This window comes from Megascapheus bottae, chromosome 26 (genome assembly GCF_031878675.1).
Source record: "Megascapheus bottae isolate mThoBot1 chromosome 26, mThoBot2.hap1, whole genome shotgun sequence".
Classification (NCBI taxonomy): domain Eukaryota; kingdom Metazoa; phylum Chordata; class Mammalia; order Rodentia; family Geomyidae; genus Megascapheus; species Megascapheus bottae.
In genome coordinates this window covers 12,138,025-12,155,911 of record NC_143534.1, presented here as the reverse complement: position 1 = coordinate 12,155,911, position 17,887 = coordinate 12,138,025, and the positions used below count along the sequence as shown (strand labels likewise).

Genomic DNA, 17,887 nt, shown 5'->3' with positions numbered 1-17,887 from the left:
CTTGTAGTTCATTTTGATTAGCATCATTTTATAAGGCCATATGTATATAGCTATTGAACTGTTGTGATCCTGTGCTAGGACTATCCTAGACTTATATGTATGGATCAAGAAAATGTGGTATAGGGCAGGGATTTTGGCCTAGTGGTAGAGTGCTTGTCTAGTATGCACGAAGACCTGGGTTCAATTCCTCAGAATCACATATATAGAAAATCCAGAAGTGGTGCTGTGGCTCAAGTGGTAGAGTGCTAGCCTTGAGGAAAGTCCAAGGACAGTGCTTAGGCCCTGAGTTCAAGTCCCAGGACTGACAAAAAAAAAGGAAAGAAAATATGGTATACACAATGGGATTCTATGCTTCCACCAGAATGACATTGCCCCTTTTTTAAGGAAATGGAAAGATTTGGAAAAATTCATATTAAATGAAATAAATCAGACCCAAAGCAACATAAGCTGCCTGGTTTATTTTTCTTTCTTTGAAGTTCCTGGGGCTTTAACTCTGGGCCTGGGCACAGAGCGATTTTGCCCAAGGTTAGCATTCTATCACTTAAGCCACAGCTTCAATTCCAGCTTTTTAGTATTTAATTGGAGATAAAGAATTTCATAGACTTTTCTACCCTGGCTGGCTTTGAACGGGACCTTCAGATTTCAGCCTCCTGAGTAGCTAGGATTACAACCACGAACCACTTGTGCCTGGCCTGATCTGAGCTGTTCTACCTCGTACATAAGAGGGTAGGGTTAGAAGTAATGTCTAACCATTTCTAAGCTCATACTCAGCCTGTTTTCTTTTCTTTAAAAAAACCAATCTTCATTTCTGAGTTGTATCCCTCCCTTCTCCAATTTAAGCAAGCAACGATTTTGGTGTTTAATTACAATTTAATGTAACACACATTCAAATTAGCCTTTGGTTTCCACATCACGGATGTGCATCCAAGTTATTGTGTCATTATAATCTCATGTTATAATGGCTTCATAATGCAAGTCCCTGCAGGGTTGAATTAGTAGTTTCCTATGGTAATCGGCCGTCACTATAATATCATAATCACATCAGCACGGGCCCCACATGCTTCCGCTGCAATCATTTTGACATTGTAAGAGCATTTTAATAGTATTAGCACAGATTCTCTAGAGAAAATCATCTCATTGTCACTACATTACCATATAAGATTAATCGTGATGGAGCCCAGTCATTATGATCTGAGAGCTTAAAAAAAAATAAAGGATACTCAGCAATGAGATATTTCAACTTCTCAAAAGGCTAATGCATTCTGCATAGGTCACCATAGAATCCTTAATTGAACTATGACGTGAGACATCACGTCAGAGTAACGTCACTGTTTTTTTTCCTTTCATATGTTTACTGAGGGCACCCACAATAGTGATAAATTGGGTCACTTGCTCTCTGTGTGGTAGAGAAATAAATATCAGGAATGGTTCCTATCTTCGAGGAGTTCACAATTTACTCAGGTTTATAAGAAATTATGTACATTACATAGGGGAGTATAGTAAATATTCTTAGTAATGGTCTTTATAAATTCTTAAATATCTTAAGTATTCTTTATATATATTCTTATTATGCAAGGTTCTTTAAGGTAACAGACATAGCCCAGTGGGAAAAGTAACCAAGCAGGGTTTGTCTGAATGTGGTGTGTGTGTGTGTGTGTGTGTGTGTGTGTGTGTGTGTGTGTGTGTGTATGTGTGTGTGTGTTTGGTGGTGATGGAACCCAGAGCTTTTTAATTTTTGCACACATGTGGCAAATGCTCTACCACTGATCTCCACCTTTCAAGAATCAAGTAAAGACAAAGTAACCGTAAACATAAAATGAGTGTGCAAGAGATGGATTGTATGTTACTGGGTTTCTAAGTATCTGGCTGACATTATGGTATTTACTAATTCTGAGGGGGGAATGTCCCTCAAAGCTGTCAAAATAGACACAGCCCAAGCACTACCCAAGAAGGATGCTATGGACAGGGTTATGGACTGAAAGTTTGGCCTAGTGGTTAAAGTGCTTGCCTAGCATGCATGAAGACCCGGGTTCGATTCCTCGGTACCACATACATAGAAAAAAGCCAGAAATGGTGCTGAGGCTCAAGGGCTAGAGCTCTAGCCTTGAGAAAGTCCAAGGACAGTGCTCAGGCCCTGAGCTCAAGCCCACGACTGGCAAAAAAAAAAAAAAAAAAAGAAAAAGAAAAACGAGTCTTAGTTTCTGATGGTTTGAGATGGTAGATGGCTTGGTCGTGACGGTTCCTGAGGAGAGAAATAGCATTTCTGTGGGGTCTGTTGGGTCTCACAGAACCAGAGTGGTTACTCTTATTAGAATGTGCTTGGTCTCTCCCGGGGCCCTTGCTTTTCATCCCTGAGATGCACATTCTTCCACACATGGCACCCATTTGCCACGTGGAGATACATCTGGGGTGGGGATGCATGTTTGTGTTTTGGAATCACAAGCCAAATAAATGGTCTTTGGTTATACCTTCCACAGCCGCAGGCATTTCATAATAGCAACACAAAATTAACTAAGGAGCCTGAACTCCTAAGGGACTTCGACTGACCTCAGTGGGGAGCCTCAAAGCTGGACCTTGGTTTTTAGCGTCAAGAAGCATCAGTTCAAGGAGCTGAAACAAAGGAATTCTTGTTTGGAAAAGCACTACCCAGGGCTGGCAGTGTGGCCTAGTGGTAGAGTGCTTACCTAGCATGCAGGAAGCCCTGAGTTTGATTCCTCCATACCACATACACAGAAAACATGGTGCTGTGGCTCAAGGGTAGAGTGCTAGCCTTGAGAAAGCTCAAGGGGAGTGCCAAGGCCCTGTGTTCAAGCCCCAAGGACTGGACAAAAAAAAAAGCACTTCCCAGCCCCTAGAAGTCTGCTTCGTTTGCTTTGGGTAGTTGAAACCACAGCGTAAAATGACGATCATGTGCAGGTGACAAATGGTACATGCTGAGGAAGCTGGCAGGATCGGGTGTGTTCACTGGAGGGGCCTCTCATCCCAGAAGCATTCGCTGAGATTTCACAGGAGAATTGCAAACAGCTCACTGTAACTCGCAAAGAATCTGCTCGTAGGCTCAATGTTTAATTGAGAAGCACACCGTCGCCAGCGTGTAGCACCATGGCTGGCCCAAAGCAGGCATTCTCCACATGTTTATGGATGGACGAATAAATTAGCGTGGCTGGAAAGAAGGCATGGGACTCAGAGCTGCGGAAGGTTTGCAGATTTGCCATCTATAGTCTCTAGTGGCATTTGGCAGCGCCATCAACATCAGGCAATGATTCTTGTCTTAGTCAAGACTCACTTGCCTTCTTGGTTACATGTCACAGCATTCTGGAGACCCTTTCTCTGATGGTGTGGGTGTGGGAGACCTCAGAACTTCAAGGCTCTGGTTCTCTAAGAGAAGTGATAACGCTTTTTAAATTGGTGATGTATGTTCTCTAAGTGCTCAGAACCCCTTTTGCCAACAAGCTATGGAGCAAGGTAAACTGATCACATGAATGCATTTGTCAGGCTTTCCTCTGGAAGATATTTTTAAGTTTAGAGGGGAAGTCTTTGTGCTTTCTCACTTCTTAGTTTATTCATAACAGGAACTTAATTTCATGCATTTCTTATATATTGATATAAATGTACTTTTACATCATTGACTGATAGGTTTGCCTTACTTGAGTGGACAAAGTAACAGACTATAAAATAAGAATTCGCTGAACACCAGTGGCTCATGCCTCTAATCCTAACTACTTAGAAGACTGAGATGGAAGGATTCCAGTTTGAAGTCAGCAAGGGCAGGAAAGTTCATATGACTCTTATTATTAGCCACCAAAACTCTGCAAGTGAACCTGTGTGTGGCTCAAGTGGTAGAGTCTTGGCCTCAAGCAAAAAAAGCTAAGGGACAGTGCCCAGGCCCCAAGTTAAAGCCCCAGTACTAACACACACACACACACACACACACACACACACACACACACACACACACACACACACACTGAAGAACTTGGAATGCACAAACCCATTTATACTTGCAGTAGATTTATTATGTATGACGTACCTTTGTGTGTGTGTGTGTGTGTGTGTGTGTGTGTGTGTGTGTGTGTGTGCCAGTCCTGAGGCTTGAACGCAGGGCCTGGACACTTTGTGTGCTTTTGTGCTCAGTGTTGGCACTCTGCTACTTGAGTAGAGCTCTCCTTCTGGCTTTTAGATGAACCCCAATCCTCAAATCCTAGCCTAGCTAGGATTACACAAGTCACCAGCACCTGGCTATGGATGACAGACCTTGACACTTTAAATAAAACTTGAAAGAGGTTTTAGTCCCTCTCAAGTATACCAAAGGCAACAGAAATAATTCCTCATTCAATAGGCTTCTTCACTAATTTAATAAGTTAATTTTTATTGACATAAATGAGAGCCAATGGCCATAAAATATCTTGAGTGTCACTAAAAATTAACATCACTGACTTAAACTTTATTTCAAACTTGAAGAGTGGACACAGGATGGCATAATGTTTGTTTTTAACATATCAGTGTTTTTATCAAGAGGAAGAGGAGCTGAGAGTACCAATTGCAAAAAAAAATATTACAGAGAGGGTGAACGTGCTAAAAATGTCTTTAAGCAAATCACTTCATCTGTAGAAGTTGGTGTTCCTATGGGTAAAAGTAAGAAGAACAATGAAATGATGTGTGAGGCCTCTTCTAGATCCAGGCCCTGGGGCTCTGTCGAAGTGGACGCTACATCGCTTCTGCAACTTTTCATTCCCTTTGTTTAGACATCACATGATTGGGGAAATGGGTGAGGAAGCATAAAAGATAGATGGCTCCTGTACTGTGCATGCAAAGGTGACTGGTGTCTTCTATTCAAATGCTTTCTCTGATAGGCAAAGCACACACAAACAAGCCAAATCACAGTATTTACTTTACTATCTACTTACTATAACAACAGATTATTACTAACAGATGAATGAAATAAAAATGTTTCATAGTCCAGAAGTTGCAGATCGTTAATTATTTACTATCATCCTTTATAGTGCTTGTAAATAATGACAAAGTAGAGGCCTAAGTATCAAATAGTGAAGGCTTTACTCACTCTCAAACAGCTGAAAACAAAATCATCGGTTAACTTCTGGATAACAGCTCAAATAACCCATTATCTGTTTCTAGACCTGTGTATCTTTGGTACACAGAAAATATCTATAGTGTCTAATCATCAGCGCACAATTAAGAAACTATGCTGAAAATTCTGTGCCAACAAACAATCAGAAAAAAATATGAGTGGTGATACAATTAAAAAATAATAATCTTCTTGGTTTCGGCCAATAATTTCTTACTTTGACATATATCCTATAGATAATTCAAACTGATTTTAGGTATTATATGAGGATCTCAACATGTTTTAAATAAGAATTTATTTATTTTAGTATGCACCAGGGAAATACCAAAGAGTCTTATAAGTCTGTGATTACATCGCTGTTGCTCAGGATATAGCTGAAGTCACATAGTAGATTGGTTTATAAACAAATGCTAAATCACAAGTAGCAAAGAGAGTATGGAGGTAAAGCAAATCCTCTTCAAAATGACATCAGAATTAATGAAATTTAATCAGAAGTGAGGAAAATTGCATTGAGTTTGGGAAAATTAAAGGGCTTCATGGTGTCTCTGTAGCATCTGTAATACATTCATTTTCTTCAGTGTGTTAAAGAATTAACCTCTAACATCTCCCACAACTCATCTGAAATATGATCTGGACTTCTAGTTAGGTAGAAAACGATATTATCCAATTTCAACACTCAGACCTTTTTATTGATTCTGTAATTGTTGATACTATCTTAAATGATGCTGATTTAAATTATGTATTATATAAAGAATATGGATCAAGACATTATGATCAGAGAGGTACAGCTATTTATTAAACTTTCTAATATTTGTAGACTAAAACTCTAAAGTTTAGTACATAATTCTTGGTATAGAAAGAACATATAAGAAACTTTCCTTCATGTCAAAGGCATGCTGGTTTAGTCAATGTCTTGGGTTCAACTCTCAGCTTCAGAAATAATAAAAATAAAAACATTGGGATCAATTTCAATACCAAACTTTAGACTATTACAGAGCTACAGTGGCCAAAACAGCTTGGTACTGGCACAATAACAGGCCTGAAGACCAATGGAACAGAACTGAGGACCCAGATATTAAACCACAGACCTATGGCCAACTAATCTTTGATAAAGGAGCCAAAAAAATAGAATGTAAGAAAGACAGCCTCTTTAACAAGTGGTGCTGGCAGAACTGGTTAAGCACCTACAGAAAACTAAAGTTGGATCCTTCTTTGTCATCCTGTACTAGAATTAACTCCAAATGGATCAAGGACCTGGAGGTAAAAGCCAACACACTGAAAATTTTACAAGAAGGAATAGGAGATACACTAGGCCTCCTTGGCACAGGTTGAAACTTTCTTAATAAGGACCAAGAAACATAACAAATAAGAGAAAGGCTGGACAAGTGGGACTGCATTAAACTGCAGAGCTTTTGTATGGCAAAGGACATAGCTAGCAAATTAATTAGGAAGCCTACAGAATGGGAGAAGATCTTCACCAACCATACAACAGACAAAGGCCTCATATCTAAAATATATCAACAGCTCAAAAAATTGAATCACTTCAAAACTAATCTCCAAAGAAACCACCATCCCATTAAAAGATGGGCCAAAGACTTAAAGAGAGTCTTCTCTGAAGAAGAAATAAGAATGGCCTCTAGACACATGAAGAAATGCTCGACATCTCCGGTCATAAAAGAAATGCAAATCTAAACATCTCTAAGATTCCACCTCACTCCACTTAGAATGGACAGGATCAAGAAAACTATTAACAACAGATGCTGGAGGGAATGTGGCCAGGAGGGATCACTACTACACTGTTGGTAGGAGTGCAGCAACAAGATGTGGTATTTATGCACAATGGAATTCTATGCTGCTGTCAGAAAGAATGACATCGCCCCATTTGTAAGGAAATGGAAAAACTTAGAAAAAATCATATTAAGTGAAGTAAGCCAGATTCAAAGGAACATAGGCTCAATGGTTTCCCTCATTTGTCATAATCAGTAGAAATGTTAGGCCCTCCTAGCAGAGATTTACAATAGAGCAAAACCTAGATACATAAGGCCATATAGTGTGACTCTAAATGTTAGGACCTCCAGAATATAGAAACAAAAGCCATATAATGAATGATTGTTGTCTTAATGTACTATGTTATCTCTCATCTCTTTTGCTGTCCCTTGGTTATCTCATATTGTTACAATATTTCACCTTGTTATCTGATATATTCTATATATGCTTAATTGGTTATTTGAAATTGGATAGGGAAAGGGGGAAATCAAGATGGACAGGGGTGGGGAGGGAAATGGGGATCATGACATGAGAAAGGGTATCAATGTTTGTGAAGTAATGCACCTTCTATCTGGTGAATATAATGTAACCCTTCTATTAATTACAATAAAAGTATATGAAAAAAACATTGGGATCTTATTACATTACACATGAATCACTAATGTAAGCTTATTTAGGCCCTTGTATTACTAACACAAAAACAAAAATTAAATGGGAACAGGTTCACACAAAGACTATGATACAAGTACAAACTGTATTACTACGATTCCACACAAAAAACTTGAAGTTCTGATTGGTCTAGCAAAACAGTAAACAAAGGAATTTGTAAACAAATCTTTTAGACTTTACCATAAGGAGAATTAGTAATGGAAAATGTCTATTTTCTATCAGAGATACTGAAAGAAAATGTCTATAAAGTATCTCTAATGTACATGGTTCTATATATGGTCCAAAGCTGATAATTAAATGAAATGAGACCGAACTATCCAGAAAAAAAAAATGGAAGGAACGGAGAATGTCAGAAGAGAAATGCTAAAGCTAACTCTGTGGATAAGATCTTTCTCCAGGCATCTCTACCCAGAAGATCCAAGATGACTGCAAACTCAGTCTAAGTGATGCTTCAAGATATTTAACTCACAGAGGAACGTCCTTCAAGATACATTGTTTTGATTCATAACAGGCTGAATTCAACACCGTGCAGAAGTAAAAAAAAAAAAAAAGTTTATCAGTCCTAACACTTACATAGAAGAAACATGTGTAAGACGCAAAGGGAGGGTCTGTAGAGTTTCCAGTCCTAGCTGTGGATGCTGGGAGAACATAGCAGGAACTGGCAGTGAAGGAAAAGGCAGGGCCAACATTAAATTGTAGCAGACCTCTTCCAAAAAGCAGAGGACACTTTTATACCAAGTATTGAGCAAAAGCATTAGCCAGGGATGGTGCACGGGAAGCAAGTGGACTCTTCTTAAAGATTCCGGTGTTCAGGGTTGTTGTCTGCCGCAACAAATGTACAGGCTCCCCACTAAGTCAATGCCTCAACTTAGGGAAACCATAGCCTCTAAGATACAGAAGCGTTCCGACTGCTTTTCAAAACCCACTGACCTACAAAAGCAAGAGATATATCACATGCCAGAAAATAATAAGTAAGTAAATAAATAAATAAAAGCGTCACATATTCTAGATCCAAAGTGGGATAGGCTTATTGATATTCGTGGATAAAGGTTTTAACAATACTCTTTTAGGGAGTCACTGTTAGTTAAAATCATATTCTACTTGCATGTGTTTTGTCTAACACAGGCACCTAACTTAATTAGACCCTGAGATATCAAATTTTACATCACAGGAGGCTGCATATATCATTCATTTCTTTCTTAAAAAGTTCTTTTACTTAAACTTTTCAACATAGACCTTTTCCAAACTTCATAAACGTAGAGAGAATAGAATAAAGAACCATTCTATATCCATCACTCAGCTTTAATAATAACTTCCAATTTAAAACAATTTTTTCAGGAAAAATATTCTACAGCCTATTCAAAATCATCAACCAATTACCCTAAATATCACTAACATACTCTTACATGCCTATATAACAACCCTCTAAGGATTTCTGGCTACTAATTTACTGTAAAAGATTTTTTTAAGGATGAAAAAACCACTATGATTCTATGCTGCAAGAACACTACAATGCTTTCCAGCATCCATGATGTGGACAGATAATGGTGAAATTGCTCTTTTATTCTTTCCCATTTCCCAATGTTTCTTTGAATGTAAGAGCTTTGCTAGCACCTCAGGCTCACGGCCCTCTTCAGACTTTTCTGCTTTCTGAAGACATTTTTCAGTTGATAACACAGAATGCGTACAGGCAAGATAAGCCAAGATGCACAGGTTGGTGTGGGGCCATAGTTAACTCTTTCTTTTTGCCCTCCCCCACTTTGTGGTACTGGGACTTGAACTCAGGGACTCAGTCTTGCTAGACAAGTGTTCCACCACTTAGGCCTTTGGATTTTTGTTTATTTGTTTCTTTGTTTTTAAGACAGCTTCTCGTGTTTCTCCCCAGGCTAAGCTTAGACCACAATCTTCTTCATGTGACACTAACCCCAACCCTCCTTTTCTTTGTTTTGTTTTGTTTTTAATTTTGGGAGGGGATAGTTTTAATGCACAGATCAATCAAAGCAATTTTGATTCAAAAATAAAATTTGATGGGGAGAGGGGTAAAAATCTGTAAAATTTTGGGGAATTATTTGTATGGCTATAGTTCAGATAACTGGATATATTTATGTATACCTTTTGTTTAACTGTTTAATAAATTCCACATACGTCATTTCGTACTGTCACTTCAGCTTTTATCTAATTATATACATGCTTAAATCATTATTCTGAAAGTGATTTGTGTTCCTAAAAATGCTAAGGAGAAGTTCTTGACTTGAGTGGATGCTCCAGTGGCTGTAGTCAGTGACTTTACAACACAAAATTAAGAGTAAAAGGATATTTCTGCAAAAGCAGTTATTTTCAGAAATCATTTCTACTATGGGCAGTGGTAATAGTCAGGTACCGAAGCCCTAACCTGAAATCCTCTGACTGTGGCTGTACTTGGAGACAGGGTCTTGACAGGGGTGGTGTAGTGGACATGAGACCAGGAAAGTGGCCCTAACTCCAGAGGCCCAGTGTCCTTACGAGAGTAAGACTCGAATACACCCCGAGGGAAAGCATATGAGGACACACAGAGAAGAGAGCCACCTTCAAGCCAAGGAGAAAGCCCTCATAGCCAACTGTGCTGACACAGTGACCTTAAACTTCTAGTCTTCCATGAGAAAATTCATCCTTTTTTTAAGCCAACCAAGCATCGTGGTATTTTGTAATGGGAACCCAGAAAACATATATGGTTAGTAATGAACGTTATATCATGTAAGCTAGAGAAATAGCCCTTAGTTACAGCTGGGTGGTTAGGATCTTCAAATAGAGTGGAGAATCAATAGGAAAAGCTGGCTAAGAATACATAATTCATCCTAACCTTTTTGGAACAAGTTTGGTGACAATTGGGTGACAGCTCAGGGTGCTCAGGGTCTTAGATCAAAGAAATCAGAAAGCTCATTGTGTACATATGAGTAGGAGTTGCATTATGTGAAATAGCCTTGAACTTGAGTTTAGACTTTATCTTTCCTCCAGACTTTCAGAGAACAAGACTGATCATCTTCAACCTTCTGGTTAAGTGAGGGACAAAGCAGACAAGACATACAGGAATGTGAAGATAGAAGCAAGAGATAACTTTGGGAGTTCATAAAAGTATTTAAAGCATCTAAGAGAGTCAAGGCATCTATAATTTTAGTAATAATAAGCAATACCAAGAAAGAAATCTCTGTTGGTACACAATAACACTGAGGACTTTGTGGATGCCAGGGCTTTCAGTTACACAAAAGAGTATTACATTCACAACAATATTTGCCAATATTCTGTTCTAAGTGCTTTTCAAATAATTACCCAATTACACCACTGAAAAATAAGCTTTTATTACTGGAGGTTTAGTGAGAAGGTCTAGTGATGAGTATTTTAACAGTTTTGTGAAGAAATACGGTGTTTACCGTATACAATTAAGTTTACCTCACACCCATGCAAAGTTTAAGAGCAGAAAAAAAAAATCAAAAGGACTGATTGGGTGAATTCAGTGAAAAAAATAGAGATAGCTAAGAATTAACAGCCCTGACTTGAGAGAGCAGAAAATTTGATATGCAAAGCAGAGACCAAAATTGGCAGAAGGTTATTTTTATGAATCTTGTCAATACTGAGCACTGCAGACTGACAATAGAGAATCTCCGGTCATGCTCTCCACACCATAATTCATCACACTAGTGCTTGAAGCAGTCGTGTCCAAGCAATTTATCATCATCATATCACTCGTCTGAGTTGGAGAGGGGGTGAACTTTGATTGTTAACCTCTAGGGACACTGGGTTTATAGCCAACATCCTTCAGAATGCACCACGATTCTGCCCCAAAGCAAACTGTTCCTTGCTTCACTTCTGTTTAAGTCAGAGTCAAGATTGGATGCTTGGGAACAAAACCTGGGTTTGATACACTTACATCTAAAATAAGATAACTGAGATATCATATTTAAAATATGAACCTTCATGAGAAAAAATAATCCTTAATGAGAAGTATAGATGATTCATTTCAAAGGCCCTTTAGCGATAAAAATAATTTCTGCAATGTGTCCCCTGCAAACTACATTCAGCAAGAATCATCTCTTCACAAGTAACCCATGAATCGTCAGTCCCCTCTATCGGAAGTCTTGGCAATATGTGGAAAACTTAAACACATACAAATCGGATTTTTTGTAATCTAAAAATGAGATCTTTGGTTTCTACCTCTTCCAGGTATTGAGACTTTATATATTTTACACTTTAATACCCGCTAAGCTTAAGAATGTAAGTCATCATTTAAATGTTATGTTTGCTACCTTTGATTAACATCATGAGACTCACTAGAACATTGTGGGAACCATAGCACCTGCCATCGTTCTGCCAGTAAAACAAGCATTAGCCATAGGACAAACCCTGTGCAGTACTTTCCACGAGGCTTCAAAGCTGTCTGGAAATCTCAGCATGGAGGCGGTGAAGTACTCCCTGAGTTTATTAGGCAAGTTAGTTAGGGAGGCTGTAATAACAACAAAATCCCCAAATACAACCAAAGGGTATTTTGAATTCATTGCACACATCTAACTCAAGAAGGCAGGGGGTTATGCTCATTGTTCCCATTTTCTGAGCCAGTCTGACAGACATGTCACATCTGGGTGGTCAATGTGACAGAGAGCAGGAGGCAGTGACAAAGATTTCACTGACCCTCACAACCTTCACCTGAAGGGGGCGCATCTCACTCTATATTTTACTGGACAAGGGATTCACAAGGCCATACCTCCGCTGGAACATAAGAATGGATAACCCGCACAGTTCCCATGCCAAGAAAGTGGAGGTATTTGTACTCAGGCAGACAAGACTTAATCAGAACAGAACCAGCTGTCTAGTTTATTCAGTCTGGTCAAGTGTGACCACATAGTCTCTTTTTCTTTTCATTCCCTTTTTTTTTTCTTTTAAAATGAAAGTAGATGTGTATGAATGAGACTTCTACTATACAAGTCTTCATAGAAAGACCTAGCCTTTTGAAAATATACAAGAGCAGCTAAAAGGAAAAAAAAAGAACTAGAATGTATGTAGTATATAAAAATATTCAAAAATATTCTGAATCAAATGTATGGGACCAATAAGTAGCATAAAGTGTAGTCAGGAGTTTTCAGTATTATGGCTGCATGATTTACCAGGTTAAGTCACTGAATGAGAAATACATGACTAACAACAGTCAATTCATGTTATAATTTTAATATGAACTATACCCCTTTACAGGCTTATGTGTTAGAGGCTTGTTTGCTAGTTGATGTACTTTGGAGAAGTCAATGGATGAAGCCTTTGCTAGGCTCATACTATGATGGCATTATTGAGAGCTACAGCCTCACTGGATAATGATAAATGGAAAGGTAAACCCTGACATCCCCCCCTCCGCTTTCTGGCTGCCTGGAGGTAAGCAGCCTCTGCCATATATTCCTACTGCCATGATATTCTGTCTAGCCTCAAGCTATCCAGCTGAAACTGGACTGAAACTTCTGATACTGCGAGCCCAAATCAATCTTTCCCTGAAGTTGTTTGTTGCGATATATGGATACAATGAAGAACACCTGACTAACTTTAGAGTATGTGGAAGGGAGGGGGGCACTGTCCAAGTTCATCCCGTACTATACAGCTCATCCTTTTGTCTTCAAACCTGACTGCATGAGCAGCCTCAGGTAGCCAGCCACATGAGCTACTGAACACTATAGTCTCAGTCTGTCATGGCTGAACTCCAGACTAGAAAGGTACAAAGTACACAGGCATCTACTTCTCAAGATTCTGTTCTGTTTAGATATGTGTGTCTCTGTTCTCTGCTCTAGTCTGTCAAAAAAAAAACAAAAAAGTAACTACCTTCTTCTAGAAATGCTTTGCATTTCAAGCATATTCAAAGTCTTTTCTTCCCTTCATGGGACAAGCAAAACTTTTCCAGTGAAACCTGACTTTGTTATTACTTCCATAATGTATACTGTCTGGATTTCCCACCTGCCTCGCCAGCTATTCTTTTACTGAATCTTTCCCCACTGTATTTGAAATGTTGGACTCCTTGAGACTGGGTCTAAAGTCCTCCTCCTTTGTCTATTTTTTCCCCCAGGATCTCTTATGTTTCTCAAATGTCATAACTAGGGCTGTGCATGTGGCCTAGTGGTAGAGTGCTTCTCTAGGATGCATGAAGCCCTGGGTTCAAGTCCTCAGTATCACATACACAGAAAAAGCCAAAAGTGGTGCTGTGTGACTCAAGTGGTAGAAAGGTAGCTTTGAGAAAGCCCAAGGACAGTGCCTAAGCCCTGAGTTCAAGCCCCAGGACTAACAAAAAAAAGTCATGACTAATGGCTTTCAACTATCAATAGCTCAGGCCTTTGTGATGTACAGCCTATCTAAATGGCTTTTCCATTTGGACATTTCCCTTAGTCCATTTGGTGTTGATGTAACAAGATGACTAATATTCTTTTTTATAAAGAAAAGAGATTTAGTTACTTTTAGATGCTAAAAGTTCAAAATCAGGTGGCCCTGATACACACACACACACACACACATATTTAGAGCCTGGCAAGCACCTTCTGACTACATGACAGCACATAGTGGGAGAGAGTGTGATAGAGGAAAAAGGCATGTGCATAAATGAGCAACATGTAGAGTGTCCTTCCTTTCTTTATCACTGGACTGCTCCTTTGTGATCAATCACAGTTCCAAGAGACAATTATGAATCCTTTCAAAAAATAGCACCCCTATCATCTAGATATCTCCTGTTAGGAGCCACCAATTGAAGACTTCCAATAACCACTTCCTAATACCATTTCATTAGGGAACAAGAGCCAGTACATAAACCTTTGGAGCAAAAAAACTAGATTCAAATCAGAGCACATAGACCTGGCAGCAGACATCTGCCACAATGCCATTCTAACAACTTCCTGTCTCCTGGCACTTACCCCTGGTGTACTTCCCTTCTACACTGCACCAGAGTTGGTCTGTGTGACCAGTAGCATAGGCAAGAAGTGACAGCAGGCTGCTTCTGAGATCAGACTTTAAAACCATGGTGGCTTCCATCTGAGCTTCTCTCTCTCTTGGATCATTCACTCTGAGTGAAGCTACAGCATGTGCAGATATGCAGGGAGGTCCATGTGGTTAGAAACAACAATAATAGCCCAAACCAGCTGGAGTCTGTCAACAGCCATGTGAAAGAACTAAGCAACAGATTTCCCAGGCCCTGCCAACTACTGTAACTTTGGCCAGTAGCTAATTCGATCTTTTCGATCTGGCAGTACTTAAGTTTGGAACCCAGGACTTCATGGTTTCCAGGCTGGTGCTCCACTATTTTCACCATGCCTCCAGTTCTTCAATAATCAGTTTTCAATCTTATGAGAAACTCTTAAGTCAGAATTATGCCAGCCATCTACACCTAAAATCTAGGCACACAAGAAGATATGGTATAGTAAATGCCTACGTTTTAGTCTGCTAAATTTTGGGGTATCTTAAATATAGCAGTAGTAATCCAGTAAGCACAGATTTGATATGAGTCAAGTAGAGCTTCCTATCTGTCTTATCCTGATACCCAAACCTCCTCCTCCTTCGAAACTGGCATTTGCAAAAGACCCACTTTTCAAGTCAGCAAACTGCAAAGCAGCTTTCACTACCATGTTCACTCCATCAACAAGTTCTATGGAACTGAAATCCAAATCACTCACCAAATCAGTTCATTCAATACATAGAATGCTAAAAGCCTACTTTGGATCAGATGCAGTAGCACTTGCTGGATAAACAACAGTAAGAGAGACAGGCAAAAATCCCAGTCCTTAAGTACTAGATATTCTCATGGGACAGAGTAAGCACCAATTTAAAACTTAAACATAGTATGCCACATGGGGATAAGCAATATGGAGGGAAAATAAATTGAGCAGTGACAGCCAGGATGTGGGAGGGTCACTGAGTGCTACTCAGAAGATGCTACTGATACTGTGATATTTGAAGACTGTACTTTTTCCACTGTCAATTACCTTCAGTCGAATCCTCTCCTTCGCTTTTATTTGGGTTTTCATCTCACCACTCTCATGTCTAAAACCCTCCAAGCCTGCCCCAAAACCTAGGGCCCCCCCTTACCACACTGCAGAAAGCCTCATGTGATCTTGTGGCATCAGGTCTCCAACTTCATCTGCAACCAATCACCCTCTTAACTTATTAGTTTGTTGGTTTCTTTACCACCAGCCAGAATACAGACTCCAATAAACTAGTATCCTTACGGATCCTATTATAGTCCCCATGTGTGCCTAGATACAAAGTCCATGCATACAGTTTGAATAAACCAACGCTTTCAGACCTCAGTAGAATTTCAACACTGTGGCCAGAAATATCAGCTAGTGGTAAGGATCAGGATTTTGTGGTCATAAAGCCATAGATTATCAGATTGACCACCACAAACCTAGACAATGGAAGTAACTCAGAGACATAGAACTGGAACCCAGAACCAGAATCAGGCTCTACTCATTACAAGTCCAGGTTCGACAGGCCGCAATCACTTTCACTTTCTTCAAAAGGGAACCTTTAGTATCTACTAAGTATGATGCGGACGATTTATGGTGTACCAGTCTCAGGGATATGAATCTAGATTTTGGAGTCACAAAAACATAGACTTCTTTCTACCTCTAAACCTACCAGCAGTGTAGCTTAATCCTTCTTCACCCCACCTTTTTCATCTATACCATAATAACATCTCACAGGGCTGTAGAGCAAAGCAAACAAGAGTGGACAGGGTCAGACATCACCCCTAAGCAATGGCTCATTTATTGTCAAAAATACAGTCTTATTTTTTTTAATCAATCCAGAACCAAGAGCAGAAAATAAAACTATGGATTCCAAAAGCTTCCATTACCTATGCTTTGATCATGTTAATAGCTCTCAAGCATTCCCCCAAACTTCCACAAGTGAAAATACAATGTCATACAGGGGGACAACTAGGTATGCAAATTATCCTGTCACAAATTAAGCTGCCATTTGACCTACAGATAGAAAGCTGGTCTGTTTCTTTGTTGTGTGAAGCAAAATAGATTTTTTTTTTTTTTGCAGGCCTGGAAGCTAACTGCCCCCACCTCCACTTCTGTCCAGGTAAAAATAAAACAAGTTAAGGGGTTAAGTGGCTGTCCTAAGTCCTGGGGTTCTTTTCTTCCCAGAGGTTCATTCTGTAGGACCATGAATAGGCCGTTCCTTTCCTAAGAGGAACAGATCCTGGGGAATGGACGGATGGTTGCAGTCACACAACAGGCGAGCCTTCGTCTGTCCCAGGCCTGCCTGGCCAAGTGTCCCTGTGAATGTCACCAGGAGTCCAGGACTGTGGCTGCCGTTCCCCTTTCCCCAGCAAGGTTCCCTCCAACAAGGATGGGAGCCCTGAGAAAGTTAAAAGAGCAAGGCTGAGGCCCTCCCGTCAAAACTTGACCGAGAAGGCCTGGCAGGGAAGGGGGGCTCCCCCCCCCCACAGCTGCCCAAGGACTCCCGGGCTTCCACATTAGTTTGCACGAATGGACGGCCTCTCCCTCCGGGCCCAGGCCCCTGGGTCCCGGCCAGGCGTCCACTCTCGGGCACTGGAATGTGTGTGGGGGTGTGGGGTGTGGGGCGGACAGGACCGCCCTTCTCCACGCGGGCCTCCTCCATGCTGCAGACTGCAGTCCCAGCGAGCAAGCTCCAAAGGAGTCCCCAGGCGGGGAACCCCACTTTTCCTACCCGTCCCTCACGCTCCTGCTCCGGCTCTCGGGGAACCTTCCTTCCAGTGGCTGCTCGGCCCTGCCCTTCCGTAGAAGTTGTTGGCACATGCAACTTCCTGGCCTTTTCTGCTCCCCCCCCCCCCACGCCCTGCACTTTCTCTTCACCCGCACCATTTCTCCGCCCCAGGCCCTAGGCCACGCCCCAGGCACAAGCCACGCCCCGTTCCGAGGTTCAAAGCAGTCTAACTGGGCTCAGGCCACTCCCCCACCGGACTCAGGGCCACGCCCTCCCAGGTTCAAAGTCAGGACCAAGCGGTCCAGGCCACGCCCCAATCAGGTTCAAGGCCACGCCCAGCCGGCTCAAGCCAGGCTTCTCAGGTTTAAAGCCACGCCCAGTGGACGTCTTGCCAGACCCTGCCTATGCCCAGGCTGGTTTCCAGGCCGTTGCCTGGCCTATCCCTGTGGAAGAAGTAGGCTGAAGGCCCCAAGGTCTGTTCAGTGGGTGGGATGGGTGCTGGTTCCTTTTTACTTTATTGTAGATAAGGCCACCTGTAAGAAGGACGTTCACGATTTTTTTCCTCTCTGATTCGGCTGCTAGGAAAGAATTAAAAGCTCTATCCTCAATGGGGAAGGAAACATCTTTGTATCCAAGCCCCAATGGTGGCTTTGGTAACTCTGTTAATAGATACTTACT

General features: G+C 40.8%; 1 protein-coding gene across 2 annotated transcripts in view; it reads right to left on the bottom strand.

The window, feature by feature from the left end:
* Nucleotides 1-17,291, bottom strand: part of Pter (phosphotriesterase related) — a 60,555-nt gene extending 43,264 nt beyond the window's left edge. For both annotated transcript variants that reach the window (XM_090318953.1, XM_090318954.1), the window contains exon 1: nucleotides 17,213-17,291. The gene's annotated coding sequence lies outside the window, so the exon portion shown is untranslated. The remainder of the gene's footprint in view (nucleotides 1-17,212) is intronic.
* Between the last annotated feature and the right edge of the window lie 596 nt (nucleotides 17,292-17,887).